The 7,066-nt window shown below is 42.8% G+C and overlaps 1 non-coding gene across 1 annotated transcript; it reads left to right on the plus strand.

Moving 5' to 3' along the window:
* The first annotated feature begins 6,591 nt into the window (after positions 1 to 6,591).
* On the plus strand, positions 6,592 to 6,699 carry LOC112798640 (small nucleolar RNA R71). The gene has a single exon (XR_003200243.1). It is a non-coding gene; the product is annotated as a small nucleolar RNA R71 (small nucleolar RNA).
* The last annotated feature ends 367 nt before the right edge of the window (positions 6,700 to 7,066 follow it).

Raw genomic sequence — 7,066 nt, forward strand, 5'->3', positions numbered from 1 at the left:
TCAAAACAAGATGATACAACAACAAATTCAACAACAATTTGAGCAAATGGCCAAGAGAATTGACAGTCTTCAAGTAGCAGCTGTGAATACAAGCCAATCATCAACTACATGGGTGCAAAATAAAGAGAACCAAGAAGAACAGCAATAGGAGCAAGTACAGTACATGCATAACCAAAGTTCTGGATAAAATGAGATCTATGGTGATACTTACAATCCTTCATGGAAGAATCACCCCAATCTTAGGTGGGGAGATAACCATAACCAAAGCCAACAGCCATGGCAAAGAAACGCAAACCAAAACAACTCAAGGAATAACCAGCAAAATAACAACCAAAATTCATTCAGAAAACCACAAAACACTTACCTTAACTCTAACTATTATCCAGCCCATAACCAGCCCACCAACCAAAATGCTTACCATCCACCACCCACATCTCACAACTAACCACAAGCATCACCAGAATCTCAAAGAATCACCAACCTAGAAGCTTTAATGGAAAAAATGTGGAAGCACCAAGAGATGATAGTTAAGAATCAAGAAGCCTCCATAAAGAATGTGGAGAGACAAATTGGCCAGCTCTCTAAACAATTTGCAACAGAGAAGCCATCAAGTTCCTTGCCAAGTGACACAATTTCCAATCCTAAGGAAGAGTGCAAGGCTGTGCAGTTAAGAAGTGGGAGAATGGTGCGCGAAATTGTGAACAATACTTTTTCACAACTCTCATAATCCCCGGTCATGAACCCCAAAAACTTGGTGGCTCAATACCATGGCATTACACAACTTCGCACAACTAACCAGCAAGTGCACTGGGTCGTCCAAGTAATAAACCTTACGCGAGTAAGGGTCGATCCCACGGAGATTGTTAGTATGAAGCAAGCTATGGTCATCTTGTAAATCTTAGTCAGGCAAACTCAAATGGATATGGTGATGAACGAAAATAAACATAAAGGTAAAGATAGAGATACTTATGTAATTCATTGGTAGGAACTTCAGATAAGCGCATGAAGATGCCTTCCCTTCCGTCTCTCTGCTTTCCTACTGTCTTCATCCAATCTTTCTTATTCCTTTCCATGGCAAGCTTATGTAGGGTTTCACCGTTGTCAATGGCTACCTCCCATCCTCTCAGTGAAAACATTGCCTATGCTCTGTCACAGCATGGGGTAATCATCTGTCGGTTCTCGGTCAGGCCGGAATAGAATCCATCGATTCTTTTGCGTCTGTCACTAACGCCCCGCCTGCTAGGAGTTTGAAGCACGTCACAGTCATTCAATCATTGTATCCTACTCAGAATACCACAGACAAGGTTAGACCTTCCGGATTCTCTTGAATGCCGCCATCAGTTCTCGCCTATACCACGAAGATTCCGGTTAAACAATCCAAGAGATATTCACCCAATCGAAGGTAGAACGGAGGTGGTTGTCAGTCACACGTTCATAGGTGAGAATGATGATGAGTGTCACGGATCATCACATTCATCAAGTTGAAGAACAAGTGATATCTTAGAACAAGAACAAGCGGAATTGAATGGAAGAACAATAGTAATTGCATTAATACTCGAGGTACAGCAGAGCTCCACACCTTAATCTATGGTGTGTAGAAGCTCCACCGTTGAAAATACATAAGAACAAGGTCTAGGCATGGCCGTGAGGCCAGCCTCCCAGTGATCTAAGATAGCATAAAATGAAGATAGCTACCAAAGTCTACAAATACAATAGTAAAAGGTCCTACTTATAGAGAACTAGTAGCCTAAGGTTTACAGAAATGAGTAAATGACATAAAAATCCACTTTCGGGCCCACTTGGTGTGTGCTTGGGCTGAGCAATGAAGCATTTTCGTGTAGAGACTCTTCTTGGAGTTAAACGCCAGCTTTTATGCCAGTTTGGGCGTTTAACTCCCATTTGGGTGCCAGTTCCGGCGTTTAACGCTGGAAATCTTGAAGGTGACTTTGAACGCCGGTTTGGGCCATCAAATCATGGGCAAAGTATGAACTATCATATATTGCTGGAAAGCCCAGGATGTCTACTTTTCAACGCCGTTGAGAGCGCGCCAATTGGGCTTCTGTAGCTCCAGAAAATCTACTTCGAGTGCAGGGAGGTCAGAATCCAACAGCATCTGCAGTCCTTTTTAGTCTCCGAATCAGATTTTTGCTCAGGTCCCTCAATTTCAGCCAGAAAATACCTGAAATCACAGAAAAACACACAAACTCATAGTAAAGTCCAGAAAAGTGAATTTTAACTAAAAACTAATAAAAATATACTAAAAACTAACTAGATCATACTAAAAACATACTAAAAACAATGCCAAAAAGCGTACAAATTATCCGCTCATCACAACACCAAACTTAAATTGTTGCTTGTCCTCAATCAACTGAAAATCAAATAAGATAAAAAGAAGAGAATATGCAATGAATTCCAAAAACATCTATGAAGATCAGTATCAATTAGATGAGCGGGGCTTTTAGCTTTTTGCCTCTGAATAATTTTGGCATCTCACTCTATCCTTTGAAATTCAGAATGATTGGCTTCTTTAGGAACTTAGAATCCAGATAGTGTTATTGATTCTCCTAGTAGAGTATGATGATTCTTGAACATAGCTACTTATTGAGTCTTGGCTGTGGCCCAAAGCACTCTGTCTTCCAGTATTACCACCGGATACATACATGCCACAGACACATAATTGGGTGAACCTTTTCAGATTGTGACTCAGCTTTGCTTTTCATTTTCATTTAAGCACGTTTTTATTTAAGAAAGGTGATGGATTCATAGGACATTCATAACTTTAAGGCATAGACACTAAGACACTAATGATCACAAGACACAAACATAGATAAACATAAGCACTAGAATTCGAAAAACAGAAGAATAAAGAACAAGGAAATCAAGGAACAGGTCCACCTTAGTGATGGCGGCTCTTTCTTCCTCTTGAAGATCCTATGGAGTGCTTGAGCTCCTCAATGTCTCTTCCTTGTCTTTGTTGCTCCTCCCTCATGATTCTTTGATCTTCTCTAATTTCATGGAGGATGATGGAGTGTTCTTGATGCTCCACCCTTAGTTGTCCCATGTTGGAACTCAATTCTCCTAGGGAGGTGTTTAGTTGCTCCCAATAGTTTTGTGGAGGAAAGTGCATCCCTTGAGGAATCTCAGGGATCTCATAATGAGTGGGGTCTCTTGTGTGCTCCATCCTCTTCTTAGTGATGGGCTTGTCCTCATCAATGGGGATGTCTCCCTCTATGTCAACTCCAACTGAATAACAGAGGTGACAAATGAGATGAGGAAAGGCTAACCTTGCCAAGGTAGAGGACTTGTCCGCCACCTTATAGAGTTCTTGGGCTATAACCTCATGAACTTCTATTTCTTCTCCAATCATGATGCTATGGATCATGATAGCCCGGTCTATGGTAACTTCGGACCGGTTGCTAGTGGGAATGATTGAGCGTTGGATAAACTCCAACCATCCTCTAGCCACGGGCTTGAGGTCATGCCTTCTTAATTGAACCGGCTTCCCTCTTGAATCTCTCTTCCATTGGGCGCCCTCTTCACATATGACTGTGAGGACTTGGTCCAACCTTTGATCAAAGTTGACCCTTCTAGTGTAAGGATGTTCATCTCCTTGCATCATGGGCAAATTGAATGCCAACCTTACACTTTCCGGACTAAAATCCAAGTATTTCCCCCGAACCATAGTGAGATGATTCTTTGGATTCGGGTTCACACTTTGGTCATGGTTCTTGGTGATCCATGCATTGGCATAGAACTCTTGAACCATCAAGATTCCAACTTGTTGAATGGGGTTGGTAAGGACTTCCCAACCTCTTCTTCGGATCTCATGTCGGATCTCCGGATATTCACCCTTTTTGAGTGAAAAAAGGGACCTCGGGGATCACCTTCTTCAAGGTTACAACTTCATAGAAGTGGTCTTGATGCACCCTTGAGATGAATCTCTCCGTCTCCCATGACTCGGAGGTGGAAGCCTTTGCCTTCCCTTTCCTCTTTCTAGAGGTTTCTCCGGCCTTGGATGCCATAAATGGTTATGGAAAAACAAAAAGCAATGCTTTTACCACACCAAACTTAAAAGGTTTGCTCGTCCTCGAGTAAAAGAAGAAAGAAGAGAGTAGAAGAAGAAGAAATGAGGAGAAAGGGAATGGCTTTAATTTTCGGCCAAGAAGGGGAGAGAAATGGTGTTTACGATGTGTGAAAATGAAGGAGTGAAGGAGGGTTTATATAGGGGAGGGGGATGGGAGGGTTCGGCCATTTGAGGGTGGGTTTGGGTGGGAAAGTGGTTTGAATTTGAATGGTGAGGTAGGTGGGGTTTTATGAAGGATGGATGTGAGTGGTGAAGAGAAAGATGGGATTTGATAGGTGAAGGGTTTTTGGGGAAGAGGTGTTGAGGTGATTGGTGAATGGGTGAAGAGGAGAGAGAGTGGTAGGGTAGGTGGGGATCCTGTGGGGTCCACAGATCCTGAGGTGTCAAGGAAAAGTCATCCCTGCACCAAATGGCAAACAAAATCACGTTTTGAGCCATTTCTGGCGTTAAACGCCGGGCTGGTGCCCATTTCTGGCGTTTAACGCCAGCTTCTTGCCCATTTCTGGCGTTTAACGCCAGTCTGGTGCCTCTTTCTGGCGTTAAACGCCCAGAATGGTGCCAGACTGGGCGTTAAACGCCCAACAGCTAACCTCACTGGCGTTTAAACGCCAGTGGGTGCGTCCTCCAGGGTGTGCTGTTTTTCTTCCTGTTTTTTCATTCTGTTTTTGCTTTTTTCATTGATTTTGTGACTTCTCATGATCATCAACCTACAAGAAAGATAAAATAACAAAAGAAAATAGATAAAATATAACATTGGGTTGCCTCCCAACAAGCGCTTCTTTAATGTCAGTAGCTTGACAGTGGGCTCTCATGGAGCCTCAGAAATACTCAGAGCAATGTTGGAACCTCCCAACACCAAACTTAGAGTTTGAATGTGGGGGTTCAACACCAAACTTAGAGTTTGGTTGTGGCCTCCCAACACCAAACTTAGAGTTTGACTGTGGGGGCTCTGTTTGGCTCTGTTTTGAGAGAAGCTCTTCATGCTTCCTCTCCATGATGACAGAGGGATATCCTTGGGCCTTAAACACCAAGGATTCTTCATTCACTTGAATGATCAACTCTCCTCTATCAACATCAATCACAGCCTTTGTAGTGGCTAGGAAGGGCCTGCCAAGGATGATGGACTCATCCATGCACTTCCCAGTCTCTAGTACTATGAAATCAGTAGGGATGTAATGGTCTTCAACTTTAACCAGAACATCCTCTACAAGTCCATGGGCTTGTTTTCTTGAATTGTCTGCCATCTCTAGTGAGATTTTTGCAGCTTGCACCTCAGAGATCCCTAACTTCTCCATTACAGAGAGAGGCATGAGGTTTACACTTGACCCTAAGTCACACAAGGCCTTCTTGAAGGTCATGGTGCCTATGGTACAAGGTATTGAAAACTTCCCAGGATCCTGTCTCTTTTGAGGCAGTTTCTGCCTAGACAAGTCATCCAGTTCTTTAGTGAGCAAAGGGGGTTCATCCTCCCAAGTCTCATTTCCAAATAACTTGTCATTTAGCTTCATGATTGCTCCAAGGTATTTAGCAACTTGCTCTTCAGTGACATACTCATCCTCTTCAGAGGAAGAATACTCATCAGAGCTCATGAATGGCAGAAGTAAGTCCAATGGAATCTCTATGGTCTCAGTTTGAGCCTCAGATTCCCATGGTTCCTCATTGGGGAACTCATTGGAGGCCAGTGGACGCCCAGTGAGGCCTTCCTTAGTGGCGTTCACTGCCTCTTCTTCCTCCCAAAATTCGGCCATGTTGATGACCTTGCACTCTCCTTTTGGATTTGCTTCTGTATTGCTTGGAAGAGTACTAGGAGGGAGCTCAATAATTCTCTTGCTCAGCTGACCCACTTGTCCTTCCAAATTTCTAATGGAGGACCTTGTTTCAGTCATGAAACTTTGAGTGGTTTTGATTAGATCAGAGACCATGGTTGCTAAGTCAGAGGTATTCTGCTTAGAATTCTCTGTCTGTTGCTGAGAAGATGATGGAAAAGGCTTGCTATTGCTAAACCTGTTTCTTCCACCATTATTGTTGTTGAAACCTTGTTGAGGTCTCTGTTGATCCTTCCATGAAAAATTTGGATGGTTTCTCCATGAAGGATTATAGGTGTTTCCATAGGGTTCTCCCATGTAATTCACCTCTTCCATTGAAGGGTTCTCAGGATCATAAGCTTCTTCCTCAGATGAAGCTTCCTTAGTACTGCTTGGTGCATTTTGCATTCCAGACAGACTTTGAGAAATCATATTGACTTGTTGGGTCAATATTTTGTTCTGTGCCAATATGGCATTCAGAGTGTCAATCTCAAGAACTCCTTTCTTCTGACTAGTCCCATTGTTCACAGGATTTCTCTCAGAAGTGTACATGAATTGGTTATTTGCAACCATTTCAATTAGCTCTTGAGCTTCTGTAGGCGTCTTCTTCAGATGAAGAGAGCCTCCAGCAGAGCTATCCAAAGACATCTTGGATAGTTCAGAGAGACCATCATAGAAAATACCTATGATGCTCCATTCAGAAAGCATATCAGACGGACATTTTCTGATTAATAGTTTGTATCTTTCCCAAGCTTCATAGAGGGATTCTCCTTCCTTCTGTCTGAAGGTTTGGACTTCCACTCTAAGCTTACTCAATTTTTGAGGTGGAAAGAACTTTGCCAAGAAGGCATTGACTAGCTTTTTCCAAGAGTCCAGGCTTTCTTTAGGTTGAGAATCCAACCATGTTCTAGCTCTGTCTCTTACAGCAAAAGGGAATAGCATAAGTCTGTAGACCTCAGGGTCAACCCCATTAGTCTTGACTATGTCACAGATTTGCAAGAACTCAGCTAAAAACTGATGAGGATCTTCCAGTGGAAGTCCATGGAACTTGCAATTCTGTTGCATTAGAGAAACTAATTGAGGCTTAAGCTCAAAGTTGTTTGCTCCAATGGCAGGGATAGAGATGCTTCTCCCATAGAAATCGGGAGTAGGTGCAGTAAAGTCACCCAGCACCTTC

This window comes from Arachis hypogaea, chromosome 4 (assembly GCF_003086295.3).
Source record: "Arachis hypogaea cultivar Tifrunner chromosome 4, arahy.Tifrunner.gnm2.J5K5, whole genome shotgun sequence".
In the NCBI taxonomy this organism is placed as follows: Eukaryota; Viridiplantae; Streptophyta; class Magnoliopsida; order Fabales; family Fabaceae; genus Arachis; species Arachis hypogaea.